General features: G+C 38.9%; 1 protein-coding gene and 1 pseudogene across 1 annotated transcript in view; one reads left to right on the top strand and one right to left on the bottom strand.

Moving 5' to 3' along the window:
- Positions 1–21,416, top strand: part of TSC22D1 (TSC22 domain family member 1) — a 159,132-nt gene that overhangs the window by 56,738 nt on the left and 80,978 nt on the right. The gene's annotated exons all lie outside the window — the stretch shown is intronic.
- On the bottom strand, positions 5,775–6,557 carry LOC136308325 (small ribosomal subunit protein eS24 pseudogene; annotated as a pseudogene).

Here is a 21,416-nt window from a genome sequence, read left to right as displayed (position 1 = left end):
CCCGTTCCCCTGGTAACCATTTCACTTTTGCCTATGTCCATGAGTCTCATTTTTATTTTAAATTCTTAACAATAAATAATTAGTAAACTATAGGGGAAAAGAATTTTCAGCATTAAAAATATCTAACTGATTCTTTAAAGTTTTTAAAAAAATAAAATTGGCCTGACCTGTGGTGGCGCAGTGGATAAAGCGTCAACCTGGAATGGTGAGGTCGCTGGTGTGAAACCTCAGGCTTACCTGGTCAACGTGCATATGGGAGTTGATGCTTCCTTGTTCCTCCCCCACATTCTCTCTCTCCTCTCTAAAATTAATAAAAGTATTTTTTTAAAGGAAAATAAAATTAACCACATTGGTGATTTTATTATCAATGAAAACTCTGAACCATTTAGTGCACACTTATTTTCATCTTTGTTGAAATAACCTGCCTATGACTGACTGACTCCCTGAGTCATTTTGCTGTTGAGATTACATTTTTTCTCCTCTACAACTTTTCTTTAATTCTTCACATACCCACAAACACAGCAATATATCCAACCTCCTATACTACATAATTGGCTGTAATACTTATTTCCTCAAACATGAAGCAATCTTTTCTATAATTCTCTGACAATATTTACTGATTAAGAACTGCATTTTAATTTGTCACTGTACTTGTTATCATTTTACTCATTTCACCATAGGGGGAAGAGGAAGCCTTTCCCCAATGTAGAGAACTTTATTTATTAGTAATACTTAGCCTTGTAAGATGTTGAAGTTGTATGGCTTTAAACGTATCTATGCAAAAAATATGTCTGTCTTTATGTTCTGGATGTTTAATTTTTAGATATCTTGCTAATAGTGATGGCTTCATATTCTCATTAATTACAATAACATTTACTTAGGACTGTGATTGTCAGTTTTGGTAGTGGACATAAATCTTTATTTCAGGTAGATTTCTTGAGAGTTTGTGGGTTCTTTTATAGACCTGATCAGCATGATGTGTTTATTGGATAATGTGGTTAATAGGGTACTTGAGCTAGAAGTGTTCAGCTCTGCCATTTCTCTTTTATTTTCTTGTGTTTCTATTATTAATATTATCCTAATCTTATGTTCCCTTTCAGGAATATTTTAAAACTGTTTCTCCATTTGGCATGAGTTGTTTTAAGACAATATATCTCACTTAATCAGATGCCTATAAACTGCAGTAGAATTTAAAACATTGAAAGTAACCAGGTAAGAGTGCTGCTGAAAATTCCTAAGCCTTGGTGGGACTCAGCATTGAGGACTGAACTGGAGCACAACTTGAGCACTGTGGCTGGTGGATCCATCTGACCAAGGGGTGGGCTGTGTGCCCCTTGTCAGCTCATATATTACATATCAGCTAAGCTTAGTGTCTGTCTTAACTTTTTGCTATTTTTAACATAAAAGGAACTTTCTGATTTTCTTCCTGCACCAAATCGATTGTCCCTATCTTGGAGTTACTGGTTTAGAATATGGTTTTAAAAAATTAGGATTTTTCTCTTTCATAGTTCTTAAAAATTAAAATGACTTGCATGTTAATTAAAACAAATTCCAGCCTTACTCAACAGTTAGTGATTTTTTTTCCATCACCTTATTCCCTCAATTTTTTTTATCTCCAAGTTTATCAAATTCTTTGTGAATGAAACCAATGTACAATGTTAGATAAATAGTAAAGAAAAATTTGGTGATACCAAAAATACTGTAGTCATGATACTTTGATAGCTAGATACTGTACTTAGGACTGTCTATGAACATAATAACCTTTTTTTGGTGACAGACACAGGAAGGGAGAGAGATGAGAAGCATCAATTCTTCATTGTGGCACTTTAGTTGTTCACTGATTGCTTTCTCATATGTGCCTTGATAGGGGGTGGAGGGACGGGGACGAGACTACAGCAGAGCAAGTGACCCCTTGCTCAAGCCAGCAACTTTGGGCTTAAGCCAGCGACATTTGGGTTCAAGCCAGCGACCATGGTGTCATGTTTATGATCCCACGCTCAAGCCAGCGACCCCATGCTCAAGCTAGTGAGCCCATGCTTAAGCCAGATAAGCCCGCGCTTAAGCAGATGATCTCAGGGGTTTCCAACCTGGGTCCTCTGTGTCCCAGTCTGACGCTTTATCCACTGCGCTACCACCTGGTCAGGCTAAATATCCTATCTTTAATTTCGCCCTTTTTTATTCAATTAGAAATACTCTGAACATAATCTGTTTACCTCTATTTTGAACCTTTATATTAGTTTTCCTTTGGAATTTATAACTTCTTTTTTCCTCAAAACTATTTTGAACGTGCTGACATCTTGAGATTGATCTAATTTGTAGACATTTAAAGAAAATAATGGCATTAGGCTAGAAAATACTTTTAAAATGATCAGGTTCTGATAGATCAAGGAAGCCTGACCTGTGGTGGTACAGTGGATCAAGTGTTGACCTGGAACACTGAGATCGCTGGTTCGAAACTCTGGGCTTGCCCAGTCAAGGCACATATAGGAAGCAACTACTATGAGTTAATGCTTCCCACTTCTTCCCCCACTTTCTCTCTCTCTTTCTCTCTAAATCCTCTCTCTAAAAATCAATAAATAAAATATTAAAGAAAAAGATCAAGGAATAATGTTCCTGTATATTTTCAGTTTGAAATATAATGATTACCTGTTATTGATATGTTTTAGAAATTGTAGGGATAATAATTTATTTTGGGACATTTTCTAATTTATGCTCCCTTTTAATTTTCTCCAATTTTTACTAATATTTTAGTGAGGCAGAAATAATTTTTTTTATGGTAATGGTTTACCATTGCTCTTCTATATTTAGATGTAATGGTCATAGATATGTAGACACTTTAAGAAAATAAATACTAGTTTGTGAAAGGGGCTATATCATCGGTTGAAAAGAGAAGTTTTAAAAATTAGCTTCCATTTTAGTTGTTACTTATGAACGAAAGGGATATATACGTGTTTTATAGGCATACACACAATCTAGATCTAAGTATATTTATTTGTATATTATATGTTTACATGTATTTGTGTCACACAAACACATGCACACACACATGAATATGTCTGTGTGTCTAAACTCTTTATTGGTCCCGGACTAGAAGGGAGTGTGGTAGATCAGACAGCTGTAAGTATAGGTTGCTTTTTTAGAATTGTTGGCATGGTAAAGATGTAAGAGATCAGGAGGTGGCAGGAAGAAGAGGGGTGACTAAAAGCTGGGTATCTTTGGGGAAGAAACTGATATCTTTTTTTTCCTTTATCTTACTGGTAATCAAGCCTGCTTTTGCTAAAATTATTTATTTTCTACTTTGAGAAGTACCTTTTAGTAGTGTTGCTGTTTCCAGAAATAAGAGGGGAAAAGAAGGGAATTATAGAGGCAAAACTTGACTTTTAAAGTCCTGTCTTTAAGAGGAGAAATGGCAAGTGCCTTGATCTCATCTTTTCTACTTATTGGATTTTTGATAGAGCAGTTTTTGTTTGTTTTGTTTTTTTTTTTTTTTTAGAGAGAGAGAGAAAGGAAGGGAGAGAGATGAGGAGCATCACTTGAGTTGTTCATTGATTGCTTCTCATCTGTGCCTTGATGGGGGTGGGGGGCTTAAAGCCGAGCCAGTGGCCCCTTGTTCAAGCCAGTGACCCTGGACTTAAGCTGGTGAACCTGCGCTCAAGCTGGATGAGCTCGTGCTCAAGCCAGTGACCTTGGGGTTTCAATCCTGGGAACCTCAGCATCCCAGGTTGGTTCTCGATCCACTGTGCCACCAGTGGTCAGGCCGATGGAGCGTTTTCAGTGTCTCTTTCTACATTTTGCTACTTTTAATGTAAATCAAATAGTTTTGCTTGTAATATTAATTTTTTATGGTAAATAAGGAAGAATATTTCTTTATTGGTGTAGTGCAGTCACTGGGTATCTTTTGAAGATAGCCTGGGTGTGTGAGCTGTGTTGGGATGTTCTCGGTTTCTTCCTGTCCGCTGGCTGCCATAGGGCTTCTTTCTGTTGTTTTTATGACGGTTATACCCATACCCAGGCACCCTTTTGGTGCTCTTCAGGAACTTTTACTTATTAAGATGCTGTTTAAGACTATTGAGAGAGGGTTTTTTTTGGTGTGTGTGTGTGTGTGTGTGTGTTTTAAAGTAGGTTCATTGGAATTAAAAGGGAGATCATCAATGGTATAGGGGAAATCAGAAGAAGGGGTTCCCTTTATCATTAAGCATCAATTTTTAGTGCCCTGACTGATTCCTAAGCACACTAATGATATTCAGCTAGAACACTTTAGCATTGATGTTGAAGTTCTGCAGATAAAGTCATATATTACTCTAGGAATGATGGAGATTAGCTAAAACATTTAGAAACTACTTTTTGGAAATAGGATATATTTTTATTAAAACCAGCTCCACTTCCTATGTCAACCACTTATTTCAATAAATATTATAGAGGGGTAACATAAAAAGTGTTTATCTACTCTCAGAAATAGTATACTGGAAATACTGGTTTTTCCCTTTGTGAAATTACTGCTTATTTGAAATGAGGTAGTTTTATTTCTTTTCAAAACTTAAAAATGTTATATATTATGAAATATTGCTCTTACCTCTGTTCCAAATTCATCCAGTATTATCTGTCTCTCTAATTCCAGCCCTAGGTAGCCACTGTAAAGTTCGTTATTATCCTTTCAGGCATTATATATTTGGAACTTGTATTCTTATTTTTTCACTTTTTAAAAGTTTACAGGCCCTGGCCGGTTGGCTCAGTGGTAGAGCGTCGGCCTGGCATGCAGAAGTCCCGGGTTCGATTCCCGGCCAGGGCACATAGGAGAAGCGCCCATCTGCTTCTCCACCCCCCCCCCTCCTTCCTCTCTGTCTCTCTCTTCCCCTCCCGCAGCCCAGCCGAGGCTCCATTGGAGCAGAGATGGCCCGGGCGCTGGGGATGGCTCCTTGGCCTCTGCCCCAGGCACTAGAGTGGCTCTGGTCGCAACAGTGACGCCCCGGAGGGGCAGAGCATCGCCCCCTGGTGGGCAGAGCTTCGCCCCTGGTGGGCGTGCCGGGTGGATCCCGGTCGGGCGCATGCGGGAATCTGTCTGACTGTCTCTCCCTGTTTCCAGCTTTGGAAAAATACAAAAAAAAAAAAAATTATATAAAAAAAAAGTTTACAAAGGGTAGCACACTATACACACTATTCTGTCCCTTGTTTGTTTGTTTTTTTCATATAGTAAATAGACTTACTTGCTCTTTAAAAAAAGTTTTATAGTACTGCATTATATGGCTGCACTATATTTTACTTTCCCAGCCTCTAATAAATCTATATTTACATTGTTTCTTACCTTTTGCTTATACCATAATGAGTGACCTTGTATATATGTCATTTTCTATAGGTGTAAGTATATTCTTAAGTTAAATTGCAGGGTCAAAGGATATGTTTTTGTAATTTTGACAAATACTGTCAAATTGCCATCCATGAGAGCAGTACCAGTCTGCTCCCACTAGCCGTGGGTGAGTGCCAGTTTCCCTGCTGCCTTCTCATTAGCGTATGCTATTGAATTTCTGGAATTTTGCTGATCTGTTAGGTGAAAATTGTATCTTAAAGTAGTTTAATTTGCATGTTTTGTATGAATGACTTTAAGCTTCTTTTCTATATATTTTTGTTTCCATGCACTTATTGCCTGTTTGTATCTTATGCCCATTTTTTGAGGTTTTTTAAAGTTCTCAGTTTATTAATCCTTTCATGAAAAATCTGCATAATCACAACAGATAAAGTCACTGAAGAATCTTTACTCCTCTTGTCTGATCTCCAGCTCACTTTTTGCCAGCATGAACATTGGCCTTTGCTGTCCCCATGACATTCTTCATCCTGTTCTTGAGTTTCTCTCTCTCTTTTTTTTTTGCACACGAGAGAGAGACAGACACGGGAAGGGAGAGAGATGAGAAACATCAACTCGTAGTTATGGCACTTTAGTTCATTGATTGCTTTCTCATATGTGCCTTGATCAGGGGGCTCTAGCTGATCCAGTGACCCTTTGCTCATGCCACAACCTTGGGCTTCAAGCTAGTGACCTCTGGGCTCAGTCTAGCAACCATGGGATCATGTCTGTGATGTCACGCTCAAGCTGGGACGCTGTGCTCAAGCTTGTGAACCTCAGGGTTTCAAATCTGGGACCTCAGCTTCCCAGGTTGATGCTCTAGCCACTGCACCACCACTGGTCAGAGCACTTTGTTTTCGTGAGGTGTTCTCATATAGGCCATGCCTTGAAAGTCTGTGTTGGGTTTGTCTTTCTTTGTGTAACCCAAGGAATCATGAATCAGATCAAATCCAGTTGTCTTGCCACCACCAAAATGGGTTCTGAATCCAAACACAGAGATGATATCTGGTTTGGTCTTACACATTTTGGCTAGTTTTTCCTGAATTTCTGTATTGGGTATTGTTGCCTTCCCAAGGTGAGGGACATCAATAACCATTTGCTTCCCCTGAAGATGTCTGTTGGTTATAAACAGACAACTGGTCTGGATAGTTGCTGCTGTATTATTCACGATGGTGCCAATCTTTAAACAGCCTGGGAGCAAAAGGGAGGGTTTTGTCATTGTTCTTTGTTGGTGATATGAGGAGTAGCCAATATTTTTCTCAGATATTTATATTCTGATTTTGCTCATGATGGAAAACTTTTTTGTCCATGCAGGGGTTTTTGATTTTTCAATGTAGTCAAATTCATCCAAGGTTTCTTTTTTTTTTCTTTTATTTTTTTTTCTCCATTTTTCTGAAGCTGGAAATGGGGAGAGACAGTCAGACAGACTCCCGCATGCGCCCGACCGGGATCCACCCGGCACGCCCACCAGGGGCGATGCTCTGCCCACCAGGGGGCGACGCTCTGCCCACCAGGGGGCGATGCTCTGCCCCTCCGGGACGTCGCTATGTTGCGACCAGAGCCACTCTAGCGCCTGGGGCAGAGGCCGAGGAGCCATCCCTAGCGCCCCAGGCCATCTTTGCTCCAATGGAGCCTTGGCTGCGGGAGGGGAAGAGAGAGACAGAGAGGACCGAGAGGGGGAGGGGTGGAGAAGCAAATGGGCGCTTCTCCTGTGTGCCCTGGCCGGCAATCGAACCCGGGACTTCCGCACGCCAGGCTGACGCTCTACCACCGAGCCAACCGGCCAGGGCCCAAGGTTTCTTTTATGATTCAAATGTTTAGTCAGAATGATGTCCTCTACTACCAGGATATGAAGAAATTGTCTTACATATTTTTAAGCTGTTGGCTTTATTTTTTTCTATAAAAATATTCTACCCCTTTGTAGTTTTAGTTTGTAAGTAGATCTGGCTTTATCTTTTGCAGATGGCTCCTAGTTGTTCTGACAACTTTTAGTGAATAATTTATTTTTCTCCAGATGACCAGTACTCAGAATAAGGTTTAATTAGAATATCCTTCAGTGTTTTGAATCTAAGGGTGATAAAAGATGAGTATGTAATAGAATATGTAACATCCATATTTAGTTACCTTCTTAATTGAGTTACTAACCTTTTAGTTATCTCTAGTTACCCACATGATGAAAGGATCTTTTCCAAAAGTTTTTTGCTATTTGAAGAGTTTAGTGTAGGTTATTGTTAAAGTTTATCTATCAGCCTGACCTGTGGTGGTGCAGTGGCTGAAGCATCAACCTGGAACCCTGAGGGTAGCTGGTTCGAAACCCAGCACTTGCCTGGTCAAGGCACATATGGGAGTTGATGCTTCTTGCTCCTCGCCCTTTTTCTCTCCTCTCTAAAAATGAATAAAATATATAGAAAAAAGTTTATCAAAAGTATTTTAATTGGTGTCTAGGGTTGTTCATGCCTACTGAGGTCTCTTGTCATCTGAATTTTCTTCTTCCAAAGATCTTAGTTAGCTAACTCAACAGCAAACCTAAAAATAAGGGTGGAAGAGATAAGAGAAGGTTCTCTCCTTTGGTTGTGCATAGCACTGGCTGATACTGCTTATAAGAGCTTTAGTTAGATATGTTTCCTTTATTAGCTGGTAGGGTTTCTGATGGTTAACCCAAATGTTGAATCAAAATGAAGAAACAGTCTGGGTTTATAAGCTGATTTCTGTTTTAGTCAATTCACATTATTTTGGGAATACTTTCTATTGTTAAATATTTCTATTTTGTTAGACCACTTTCTTCATAATCCATTTATCTCCACATTTTCAAGTATGAAGACCTATTTTTAATATCATAAGAAGTCAGATATTTGTGTTTTTTGTATACAGTGACTTTGAAAATACATGACAAAACCTGTCATTTCCCATAGTGAGTAAAGTTAGTATTGTATTCATTACAAAAAGCATCTATGTGCATTTGAAAGAAGAAATAGGTTCATGTTAGAGATATACAGGGTCTAGGCAATCATTACTACCAATCATGTTAGATGTTGCACACTGACTCATTTTAATTGAGCCCTAGATGAAGTGAAGCAAAATGGTAAGAGAGGCAATCCATCCCCTCTGTATGAGTTGCCTTTATAGGGTAGAGGCAATCATAAGAACAATCATAACAACAGTTAAGAAGTGTTAGGACATGAGAAGGTTACTGTGTGATTGCACAGTTAAATCTAACCTGAGCTAGCAAGGAGACCTGCCAGAGGTGACTTGAAGCTGATCTTTAGAGAGGGTTGATGAGAGGACTAAAAGCAAGGAATCAATTAGCAGGCAAGGTCAGCATTTAGGCAAGTGCTAACACGGGTCTGAATTAGGACAGGGCTTTAGATAGAGGAATGAAGATAGTGATTTGAGAAAGATTTAGGAATTCCACCTTGTATAAATTGATCGATGGAGGTGTAGAAAAGGGATAAACTAAGAATAACTTGGATTTCTAGGTGAGAGGTGTTTCTGTTTCACAGAAATAGGAAATATAGCTAGGAGGAAGAAATTTACAGAGGGAAAAACTACATTTAAGTATGTTGAGTTTGAAACAAATATCCAGTTAGAGATTGCCAGTGAGCATTCACATTTGAGACTGAAGATTGGGATAAAATTCTGAAATGAAGATACTGATTTGGGAGCCATTATCTTAATGGTGATACTTAAAGCTATGAGAGTAGAGGTGATCACCCAGAAAATGTGTGTAGAATGGAGAGACCACAAGACTAAGGTAGAACTTTTAGGAACATCAACATTTAAGGGATGGGGAGATTCTAAATTATGGCCTTCAATTAGGCAATTTCTTTTTACTTGAATTGCTATCCAAGCTCTTTGCCTAACCAAATCTAATCAGTTTTCATTTTTCAAATTAAAACCTGTTTTCATAATGAAATGAAATTATTTTCTAATACTTTATCTCTAGATATTAGAAAAAAAGGCATTTATCATGGCTCAATTCGTTTGAGTACATTGGTTCTAGGTGCTGAGGACGACTCCCTGGAGCCTCTGCCTCAGGCACTAAAAATAACTCTGTTGGCCCTGGCCAATTGGCTCAGTGGTAGAGCGTCAGCCTGGTGTGCAGAAGTCCCGGGTTTGATTCCCAGCCAGGGCACACAGGAGAAGCGCCCATCTGCTTCTCCACCCCTCCTCCTCTCCTTCCTCTCTGTTTCTCTCTTCCCCTCCCACAGCGAGGCTCCATTGGAGCAAAGATGGCCCGGGCGCTGGGGATGGCTCCTTGGCCTCTGCCCCAGGTGCTAGAGTGGCTCTGGTCGCGGCAGAGCGACACCCCAGAGGGGCAGAGCATGCCCCCTGATGGGCGTGCCGGGTGGATCCTGGTCCGGCGCATGCGGGAGGGAGTCTGTCTGACTGTCTCTCCCCGTTTCCAGCTTCAGAAAAATACAAAAAAAAAAAAAAAAAATAGCTCTGTTACAAGCATGGCCCAGATGGCCAGAGCATTGCCAGGTAGATCCTGGTTGGGTCGCATGTTGTGAAAGTCTGTCTCTGCTCCTCTCACTTGGAAAAGAAGGGGGGGGGGAAGGCATTTATTGTGGTAGCACTTTTTTTTTTTTTTTTTTTTAGTGAGAGAAGGGGAGGCAGAGACAGACTCCCATATGTGCCTCGACCAGAATCCACTTGACAACCCCCATCTTGGGCTGATGTTCTGCCCATCTGGGGCCCTTGCTCCATTGCAACCAGAACCATTTTTTAGCACCTGAGGCAGAAGCCATGGAACCATCCTTAGCACCCCGGGCCAACTCGCTCTAATCGAGCCATGGCTATAGGAGGGTAGGAAAAAGAGAAAGAGAGAGAGAGAGAGAGAAAGAAGTGAGAGGGAGAGGGATGGAGAAGCAGATGGGTGCTTCTACTGTGTGCCCTGACTGGGAAGCAAACCTGGGACATTCACATGCCAGGTGGATGCTCTACCACTGATCCAACCAGCTAGGGCCTGGTGGTAGCATTTTTTTTTTTCTTTTCCATTTTTCTGAAGCTGGAAACAGGGAGAGACAGTCAGACAGACTCCTGCATGCGCCCGACCGGGATCCACCCGGCACGCCCACCAGGGGCGACGCTCTGCCCACCAGGGGGCGATGCTCTGCCCATCCTGGGTGTCGCCATGTTGCGACCAGAGCCACTCTAGCGCCTGGGGCAGAGGCCACAGAGCCATCCCCAGCGCCCGGGCCATCTTTGCTCCAATGGAGCCTTGGCTGCGGGAGGGGAAGAGAGAGACAGAGAGGAAAGCGCAGCGGAGGGATGGAGAAGCAAATGGGCGCTTCTCCTGTGTGCCCTGGCCGGGAATCGAACCCGGGTCCTCCGCACGCTAGGCCGACGCTCTACCGCTGAGCCAACCGGCCAGGGCCATTTTGTTTTTTAAATTTTATTAAATGCATTTAGAGTGACATTGGTTGATGGGATTATATAAGTTTCAAGTGTACAATTTTATGGTGAACACACAAAGCAGTTGTTTTTAATCATAATCAAATATTACCTCATAGAGAGTTCTAGATTTTTGACTTGATTGTCTAGTTCCTGATTTAAAATAAAGTATGCACATGGCACATTCATGAATGCATTTATTTTTGTTTAGAAAGCTATCAATTTGATAGGTAGGTGTTTTCAGATCACATAGTGAGCAACTACTTTATGTCAACAATAATTGTGTGCATAGGTGTTAGAGATAAAGAAATAAGATGTAGCTCCTGATTTTTGGGTACCAACAGCCAAATGAAGAAAATAAGACAATTGGGTGAATGTTTTATGAAGTTCATAACTTCCTTTATTTGTCTTCTTGAATGTAATTAGAATTAATTTATTGCTAAATTAACCTTATTTCTCCGACTTCCACTATTATAGTAATATAAGCTCAACTGTAGAAACAGAAAAATTCTAGGCATAGAATTTTGTTTATGTTGTTTGAAAATGTTTGAAATTACACCTGGTATATACAACATTTTATGATTTTTTTAAGTTAACATTTTCTCATATTGTCACATGTTCTTCAGAAACATTTTAATTTTCTGTATGCAGCCAATATCTGGATGTACCAGAGTTCTTTTATTGTTAGGTATTCTTTTTATTTTCCTACTATTTTATTATAAATAGTGATTTAATGCACATTTACATATTTTTGCTATATCTTTTTATGCATTTAGGATTGTTTCCTTAAGGTTAATTCACAGAAGTGCAATTACTGGGCAAAAGAGTACACACACACACACACACACACACACACACATTAGAGAGAGAGAGAGAGAGACAGAGAGAGAGAGAGAGAAAGAGAGAGATTGGGACAGACAGGAAAGGAGAGAGATGAAAAGCATCAATTCTTTGTTGCAGCATCTTAGTTGTTCATTGATTGTTTTCTCATATGAGCCTTGACCTATGGGCTCCAGCCAAGCCAGTGACCTTGGGTTTCAAACAGTGACGATGAGGTCATGTCTATGATCCCACACTCAAGCCAGTGACCTCGCGCTCAAGCTGGTGAGCCCGCACTCAAGCCAGCAACCTCTGGGTTTCAAACCTGGGTCCCTTGTGTCCCAGGTCAACGTTCCATCCCCTGTGCCACCACCTAGTCAGGCAAGAGTACATACATTTTAAGACTCCCTATATATACTGAAAAACTTGAAAAGGGCCTTGTCTATATTTTACTAGCAAGGTAGGAGAGCATTAATTTCCCTTGCTCAGATTATTATCTCTTTTTTTTTTCCGCTAATTTCCTCATTTGATGGGTGTATCTTGTTTTAATGTGATCTTTGATTATTAATGAAAGTAAACATATTAAAAGTATAATCCTATTTCTTTTTTTTCTTGTTCTTTTCTTCCTTTTAAATATAGTAACTAGTTTAGTGAGCAATTACATATTCTTACTGTATCTTTCATTATTTAATAGACTTAGGTTATATCCTTAGCTTTTATGTTTTTCAGGGCGAGGAAGTACAGGTTTTTAATCTTAAGGATGTTTTGAAACTTTCCCACCTGCTCCCTTTTAAATTGAGATAAAATGCACATAACATAAAATTTGCCATCTCTACCATTGTTAAGTGGACACTTCATAGCATCAAGTACATTCACATTGTTACAGGTCACCAACATCCTACCTTGATCATTTTGACTACTCCAGTGTAATAGTGTTGACATTGTTGCCTATAGCATTCTTACTATTAGTGAACCATTCTTTTGATTACTATTTTTATAATTGGTGAAGATTTGCTGGCTTGTTGTCTAGGTGTGGAAGCACACTGGGTGCCAAAACTAAGATTTCTTGTTTATATCGGGTCTTGGGTTGTTACTAATAATTTATGCAGTGAATGTGGTTTATTAATATTACTTTCTATTTTCATTGAACTAACTTTGCTCTTCTGGGACTAAAGCTCATCTTTGGCTTCACACTTCTCATTGAGGCCTCATGGAATATCTACATGGTTTGCTGTTGATCTTTTTGACTAGACACTTGACTTCTCAGAAGTTATTATCTATTTTGATGGGGCTGTGTGTCTACCTCTGTCTCTGTGTACTGGCAGAGGGCACAGGAAGTACAACGCTCTGCTGTGAGGAGGAGCACGGCTTCTCCAGGGACAGAAGGGGAGCCTGGTGCCTGGGAAAGCAGCAAGGAGGATGGGGGGGGGGAGAAGTTGCAGAAGAATAGGCAGGAGCCTGGTACTAGAGAGCCATAGAAGTTAGGTTCCTAGTGCACTGTGACTAGAACTCTCTTACAGGATTTCAGTTTGAGCTGGTATGGAGGGGGCAAGATAGTCATATTTTCTAAAAGATCACTCTGGCTACTGGAGGGAGAAATGGATCATAGAGGAATAAGAGTGAATGCAGGAAGATGTGTTGGCAGGCTATTTTGGTTATCCTAACTGCCAACATAATGCTTTTAGTTTAATTCCTTTTAAGTCTGTTATAACTTCAGGGTATAGATGGAATTTATAAGTTTCATGCACATTTTGGGCATTTATTATTTTGGTGTCCCAAGGTAAAGGTCATGTAATTCCTCCAGGAAGCCACCTCTGATTCCCCAGGGCTGGGAAAAGGCCCCTCTTCTGCGCTCTTTCAGCACCTGTGACCTTCCTCTGTGTGACGCAGTTATCAGGCTCTTTGAGGACAGACAAAAATGACGGGAGAATGAAGGCAAACGGGTGTTACGAATGCAAACTGGAAGGGACGTGACACGTGTGATTTCTGTGCAGTCTTGTGAATCTTCTGCTTCACTTCATATATAGTTCTGTTTGAATATGAAGTAGTATCTTAAATAACCTGACATTGAGTGAACTTGAAATTATGGAAAACCATACATGTTTACACTGTGGCTTCATTTATTTTTGGCATATGATTATCTTCTGGGTGAAGAGTTAAAGTTTAAGTTAATTGCTTGTGTTAGTTTTAGGGGATAACATCAATACCTACCTTGAATCACAGAGCTGATTCCTTAACCTCTGTGAGCCTTATGTTTTTTGTCTGTAAATTGGGAACAGCAATAGTACCTAGCTTAATCGGGCTGTTGTGTGGAACTAACGAGATGTTTGCTGTTACTATTACATGTTTAGAAAAGGTTATATTCCATAAACTCTTTAAGGGTAAGGAGTGTCTAATTCCTTAGAATCTATCACTGGCATTCAATAATTGTTTATTGAATGAAATTGAAAAATCCAGCTGTCCTGTAATAGCTACTTTTAGTTTTGAAATCAGTTTGTTTCAACTGGTGGGGAGTAGTTTCAGCAGTCATTAAGTTAGGTCAGTGTTTCCCGGGATAATATAATAGCAGAGTATACTGTTTCCTTGCTTAATTATGGTTTGGAAAGAAAACAACTGTGTAGTTTAAAAATATATACTTGTAACAAAATCTTGAACTTGTATTTTAAACTTTAACACATTGAGGATTGTGGCAGTGATGTTTTAAGATTAAATATTTGACATCATACCAGGTAATGTTTTATTTATATTGTTTTAAAGAAACAGTAAACATTATCATTGGGGTGGACATTTAATTGCTATTATTAATCTACTTGAGATTTTTAATAGGGAATAACTCTAAAAGTAGACCACAGGTGAAATACAGAGTAATGTTTGGTTTTGATGTGAAAAAGGAAAGAAATACTCATTAAATATAGGCTTAATTTTTCTGGTTCCAAGAAGAGAAAAATTGAGTTTTCACCGGTAAGTAGAAACTTGAATAAATGCTTTAAGAAAGTAAAATGATTTTTTACTTTAATATTTTATTCTATTTAGTGATATAAAGAAAAGTCATTTTTTCCTCTATAGGTTTTACAGGGACTTTGCAGCATCGGACAAAGAACATTTAACCCAAGAGCTCAAATTCCCATTACACAATCATTGTTTATAATAAATTCTAAGTATATTATCTTGCATATTTAACAAAGAGTTAAAAAACTTAGTTTTCCTCTTTTTATGTTCATTTGCTCTAACATTAAATAATGCCTCTTAATTTTGTCATGCATTTATTTCAAAATTTTTTAATGTTAAAGTGTTCTAAGTATTTCTAGTTGAAAATATATATATTCAAGAATCTATAAAATTAGGCTTTGTAATGGATCAATATTTAAATAAAAGGAGGAAAGGTATCAAGTAATTGTAATGAAATATTCATCAGCTGTGGAATGAGCTGCTCATCTGCTTGCCAGGTCTTTCTTCTGTTTCTGTTTATACCCTTCGTGTGGAGACATTGAGAGTCCAGGCTGTGAATTTCTGTTCTCTTGACTTTAGAGTTGGAAATACTGAAAGACTTTTATATTCTAGTATACCTCCCACAAAAAGAAAACATTCAAGAAAATTCTTGGGCAAGTAGATGATTTACAAGCCTGTTAGCAATGGCAATGTGAAAATTCAAGCGTATTGATGTCTGGCGCCCTGGAGTTTCTGTGGAAATTATTTTCCTTTTTCTTCTGCCATATTCACTTTAGTCTAGATTTGCATATTCTGCAATAGAGCCCGAAAAGATTTCTAGAGACTTTCATCTTTAACTCTATCACCTTTCTTCCCTCTATTTTTCTATATTCTTTAAGGTACGTGTATGGGAACATTAGAAAATGTCAGAAGGAACGAGGAAGTAAAATTGCTAAAATAGCAACTTTCATATTGAGAACTTGAAAATTATTGATTGTTAAAGTGGATATTTCTTTGTTAAAGTGAATTTTGTATATATTTTTATCTTCATTTTAATTATGTTTAATGTGCACTTATTTATGTGTCTCTTAGGACTGGTGATATAATTTGGGTTAATTGATCTTTATGTCAAGTAAGCTAGTCTCACCTATTTGAATGAACTCTCTTTTTATTTATGGCTAGTATTAATTCTAATGATCAGTTAACATTCCAAATGCTTTTTTGTGGGTTTAGTGCTGTGGAGATACAAGGAAAGTTTGTTGTGGTTCTTGTTTTAAACAGCTTGCTGTTTCGTTGTGAAAAAAAATGTATATGTGTGAAATAGTTATAAAAATAGTAAATCATTAAGGATTAGTTCATGAGATACAGCCCACACAAGGTGGAAGAGCTAAGTGGACTCAGAGCAGCAACAGGGTTGGATTTACTGAAGGACTCTGGGGTTAGACTGTCTGGATTTGAATCCTGGTTCTATGACTTAGCTAGTAGTTGTGAGTGCAGTCAAGTAATTAAACTTCTTCAGTTTCCTCATCTGCCAAAGGGGGATGATAATAAAACTTACCTACTGGGGTTGTTGATTTGTGGCCTTTCTTAATTGGGGTGCTTTGAGAGAATTAAGTCTAATGATTTAAAGCATCTATAGTATGTAGTGACTTGACTTCTCTGCTGTGTATCAGGAGTGACACTACTTTTGAACCACCCTGGAGAGAAAACAGCCACTCACATAATTTTCTTTGTGCAGTGGTTCCAATGAGGAACCTTAGTTGAAGCTCAAATGAGTTAACATAATAAGTCGTGTAGAACAGGGTTTGAAAGTGTTAGTTGTTGCTGGACTCTGTAAAAGGAAGAGGATTTAATTAATCAGAGGTAAAGAGCTTTTCAGGCTGAGAGAAGTTAAAGGTTATCTGAAAGTGTTTTCCATCTCAAACTGGTGTCTATTTACTTTATGTCTCTGGGACCAAGATGGGACTTGGAAAACAATAACTTAGTCATCAGTCGTAAAGCATGGAACATTGGAAAGGAGGATTACACATAGGAAAAATATAGTTCTTAATAAGCATGTTACCTGTATCAAAGTCATATAGATGTATAAATGTCATATTGAAACTATGAGAGAGCTAGAGATGGCATATAGAAATTAACCATATATCAAAAAGACAAATTTATACGGTTTTTTTCTTACGGTTACACATTTTTTTTTTCTTATAAACCAGGTTAGAAAGAAGCATTTATTTAATTTGTTCTACAGTGCCAGGCAAGCACAATTTTAGGTCAGTTAAGTACTAATTGATTATTGAGTACAAGATCATTGGTGACATTGGGGAGAAACCATTTTGATGGAGTGTCACCCCACAGGGCATTCTTCTCTGTCATTTGCACACACACACACACACACACACACAAAATCTCAATGTATTTGTAAATTTATATGGATTTGATACAGTTAATATGCTTATTTAGAAGCATATTTATTTAGAAGTTAGAGTGTTTTGTTGTTATTTGTTTTTTAGAGCTCATCATCCTGCATTTGGAGTCCCGCTGCTCTGAATTTTTCCTGCATGCACACCTGTGATTGTTTTCTTCCATCTGTTCAAGCTCACCCTCACTAGTTATCCTGACCTCTTCCCCACTCTTCTCTGGGACCAACTCTGACTGTAGGGAGGATTTGAAAAGTTCCATGGCAGTACTTGGGGATTCAACAACAATAGGGTAGTTGCTAATTTTACTATTATTTATAAAGGGTAAATTGCTTTGTTCAAATGACTGGTTCCCCACCTTGTACCCCAATTCAGGTGCCTGGACTACTTTTACCTTTCTTTGCAGAGTCCTTGCTTTTATGAGAATGGTCTGGGCCTATTCATGGAACTCAGAGAATGACCCTCCCCTACGTGTACAAATTTCCCATCTTTTGGGATATCTGTTAATTTATGCTGAAACCTTGTGATACCAACCACTCTCCTAATTATTACCTGTTGCCTGTCAGGGTTTTGCCTGTTTGTTTTTTTTTCCTACTAAATTTTTACTCTTGGTTCACCATCTCCTAGTTCTACTTCCAAATCCTTACCCCTTCCAGTCACACTGCAGGAATTTCTGGCACTACCTAAAACATGACAATAGCAGAGAGTGAAATGCTCTTTGTAAAATTTCCCTAGCAAAGGAAGCAGCCGGCAGAGTGGACTCCATTAAAAATAATGAGGTAAAGTGAGGCCTTCGACAAAAACTGAGCATTAAAACCTATATGAGCCTGACCAGGTGGTGGCGCAGTGGATAGAGCATCAAACTTGGATGCAGAGGACCCAGGTTCGAGACTCCAAGGTCTCCAGCTTGAGCACGGGCTCATCTATTTTGAGCAAAGCTCACCAGCTTGGCCCCAAGGTCGCTGGCTTGAGCAAGAGGTTACTCAGTCTGCTGAAGGCCCACAGTCAAGGCACATATGAGAAAGCAATCAATGAACAACTAAGGTGTCACAACGGAAAACATGATGCTTCTCATCTCTTCGTTCCTGTCTGTCCCTAGCTATCCCTCTCTTTGTCTCTGTAAAAGAAAAAAAAACCTATATGAAAGGCTTTTCTTTCTTTTGGTTGAGATAATTTAAAAATTAGAAGATGGAGAGTAAGAGAACTTAATTGCTTGGCTCTGTCATCTCTTAAATACAGGTAGAGGTGTTACCTGTGCATAGTGAGAGAAGTTGCCCTGGCTCCAAGAGAGAAGAAAATATGTAACGGTTTATATGGTTAAGGGATGTATAGTCAACCAAGAATGAATACAGAGATTGTTGAACAGCTATGGAGTAAGTCTGATTATGGTTCCTGTAACATCTAGAGCCCCCAAACAGACTGGCTAATAATTTAAAAAGTGTGTACATGAGGTTTTTCTAATATATTCCAGGCTTAAAGCCAGCTTACAAAAACATATCCAGCATGACAAAATAAAATTAAATATATATTGTGGAAAAGGAGAAAAAGAGGTTACAAAGAATAAGATGGAGCTCAGAATGAGTATAATATTCAGATAAGATATGAGGAAGTTTAGGAATAGACCATAAATTAGTTGAAAGCTTTCTAGTAACTCTAGCAAATGCATTAATTAGGCAAGACACAAGAATTGTTGGCATTGAGAAAACACTGGCCTGAAGTCTGCTCTGGGAATTTATAACCTAAATGAAAATGGAGAACATGCTTTGGGGTAGGAGAAAGAGCCCAAGGAGAAATCAGTCTTGACTATAAGAAAGTTTATAGTGACGCTTCATTCTTTTAGGTATTGGAAATCTATAGTGGGCAGAATTATTAATAGATAGGATTAGAACAATTAGAGTAAAATAAACTCCATTTACAATGTAAACATCACTATAGTTTGTCATTCAAGTACTATTCTATGGGAAATATTTATAAACTTAGGTATTTCAAAATAGCAGTTTACCCATAGTCATCAAAGCAGTCTAAAGTTATATTCCTGCTTATTTGGGGCTTGTCTGGGTACATTTAACTTCTGATTGTCAAAACATTCTCAGTACCCAGTGTTTTCATCAGAAGCAATACAAGGAAAGAGTGGAGAATACTTTCTTTGAAAAATATTCTAAGAAATCTAGTTTCTAGCATATTATTTAATACCAACCAAGTGATTGAGTGACCTTAAGAACACAGGGAGGGTAGTGTGACTCAAACTGGTAGGTAGTGGTACAAGAGTGAGCATAACCATATGTCTAACTTTAGAGACCAAAACTGATTTGTATTTCCAGTGAGAGAGCAGTTAGTTTAAATTTCTATATTTAGGTTTTTCATCTCAAAACTAATTAAGGGGTTTTACCTTGACTGTAGCCTTATTTAATAAAAATTTTACTTTTTCTTAAATTGACTTTGAGCAGTTTTTTAATAAGAAGGATTAGAAAATATTCTTTTATGTATTAAATGCATTAATTAAGTCAGAAACTCTTGTTTTAATTAGTTAGAGGATGGATTACTTAGCAGAAACGTTGCATAAACAAGTTGCTAATTATTCTCGCAGAGATTGGCTAGTGATGGAAAACTTATGATCAAGTAGCAGAGGGTGAGCAGATCTACAAATTGTTTTATGTTTGACTGATTGAGTAAATGACTCAATAGATGAACATTTGCTGAGTGAGGTACTTGAGATAAAAATATGAAGTCATGGCCCCTGCTCTCAGAGTCTATCTATAGGAAAGTAAGCCACCGCAGTGTGGTAAGTTCTCTGATTAGAGCTTGGTATGCTGGGAAAGGAGTGACCTGGGAGGTGGAGAAAAACCCTTTCTAGAGGATGAGACAGTTGAATTTGGGGGGGAAGTGACTTGCTTATGGAAGGATCTTCCAGTTAGAGCAGTGGTCCTCAACCTTTTTTTGGCCACGGACTGGTTTAATATCAGAAAATATTTTCACGGGACCAGCCTTGAGGGTGGGACGGATAAATGTATCACGTGACCGAGACAAGTGTCAAGAGTCAGTCTTAGATGGATGTAACAGAGGGAATCTGGTCATTTTTTAAAAAATAAAACATTGTTCAGATTTAAATATAAATAAAACGGAAATAATGTAAGTTATTTATTCTTTCTCTGTGGACTGGTACCGGTCCACAGCCTGGGGGTTGGGGACCACTGAGTTAGAGTAAGTACAGAGACCTCACAGCATAGATCTTTGGAGTAGGAAAGGCACACCCCCTGTGCAGTGGGGAGAAGGTAGGGAAGGGCAACAGGTGAGAACCGACTTGTAGGAAGGGCCTACCTAGGAAAGGAGGGAAGTTTTGTACTAGGATAAGGAGTTTTACTCCTGAAGGCTATGGGGAAACATGGAAGGATTTTGAGTAGAAAAATTATACGATTGAATTTGCACTTTGGAAAGATGGCTTTGGCAGCAATTTAGAGAAAGGACTAGATGTGGGAAGCAATACTGCTGGCAAGTAGATTATCTGGGACACTTGTAATTAGTAGGTGAGAATGATGGTCCTGAATTAAGGTGGGGGTGGTGTAGCAGGGAAAAGGAGAGAATTGCTTTCTGACAGGGGAACTCGGTGCCAGATGGGATGTGAGAGATGATGGAAAGACGGAAGTGAAGATCACTTATGGCCTTCTGATTTAGGCCACAGGTTTTCTGTTTTGTTTTTAATTTGTGAAGTTCAATTTAACATAAACAAAACCACTTTAAAGTACAATTCAGTGTACATTTACTGTGTTGTGTAATTACCAACTTTATCAAGTTCCAAATCATTTGTATCACCTCAAAAGAAAACTTTATACCCATTAAGCAGTGATTCCCTACTTGCTTCAGGCCCTAGCCACGGGCAACTACCAATCTGCTTTCTGTTCTATGGCTTCACCTATTCTGAATATTTCATAAGGGCCTGGCTGGTGGCTCAGTGGACAGAGCATTGCCTGGTGTATAAACGTCCCAGGTTCATTCCCTGTCAGGGCACACAGGAGACGCAGCCATCTGCTTCTTACCCCCACCACCACCCCCCTTCTTCTCCTGCAGCTAGTGGCTCGATTGGTTTGAGCATGGCCCCAGGTACTGTGGATGGCTTGATTGGTCCTAGCGTGTCAGCCTCAGGCACTAAAAATAGCTCGGTACTCGAGTGTTGGCCCTAGACAGGGTTGCTGGGTAGATCCTGGTCAGGGTGCATGCAGGAGTCTGCCTCACTATTGCCCCTCCTCTCACCTAAAAAAATTAAAAAATTCATGTGAAAGATGTGATAACTTGGGCTTTATCATGTGGCTTCTTCTGTCTGGTTTCTTTTAGTTGGTATAATGATTCCCAGGTTCATCCATGTTATAGCATGAATCAGTTCTTCATTTTTACGGCTGAATAATGTTTCATGTATATATCTACTACATTTTGTTTATTCATCTTTAATGGACATTGAGTTATTGTGAATAGTGTTACTATAAACATTTGTGTATAAGTATTTTTTTGACTACCTGTTTTCAGTACTT

This window comes from Saccopteryx bilineata, chromosome 6, assembly GCF_036850765.1.
Source record: "Saccopteryx bilineata isolate mSacBil1 chromosome 6, mSacBil1_pri_phased_curated, whole genome shotgun sequence".
NCBI lineage: Eukaryota > Metazoa > Chordata > Mammalia > Chiroptera > Emballonuridae > Saccopteryx > Saccopteryx bilineata.
Note: the sequence above shows the minus strand (reverse complement) of the source record. Positions and strands in the feature narration are given on the sequence as shown.